The 272-nt window shown below is 54.8% G+C and overlaps 1 protein-coding gene across 2 annotated transcripts in view; it reads right to left on the bottom strand.

Moving 5' to 3' along the window:
• Positions 1-272, bottom strand: part of ttyh3b (tweety family member 3b) — a 23924-nt gene extending 23652 nt beyond the window's left edge. For both annotated transcript variants that reach the window (XM_035660201.1, XM_035660202.1), the window contains exon 1: positions 197-272. The gene's annotated coding sequence lies outside the window, so the exon portion shown is untranslated. The remainder of the gene's footprint in view (positions 1-196) is intronic.

Genomic DNA, 272 nt, shown 5'->3' with positions numbered 1-272 from the left:
GCGGAGTCAATAAATTGCTGCCCGGATTAGCGAGCATTAACGCCGCTTTGTCCGCTCAAAACTACCGCAGTCTCACGCAGTCGTCAAGGCAACGAGGAGGAGAAACGGCAAGAATCCGCTTCAGGGCTTCGTGTCTGTGGACATCAAAGCCTCCGTGGTGGTGGTGGGGGTTGGTAGGAACCGTGTTACAACCTACCTAGTGAAGCCAAAGCGGATGCAGACGACTCTCGTTTCGGTGTAGTCTTTTGGGAGTCCAGGGCCGCCGTATGTTT

Source organism: Morone saxatilis, unplaced genomic scaffold (assembly GCF_004916995.1).
Source record: "Morone saxatilis isolate NCDOM2014 unplaced genomic scaffold, NCSU_SB_2.0 Contig17, whole genome shotgun sequence".
NCBI lineage: Eukaryota > Metazoa > Chordata > Actinopteri > Moronidae > Morone > Morone saxatilis.
Note: the sequence above shows the minus strand (reverse complement) of the source record. Positions and strands in the feature narration are given on the sequence as shown.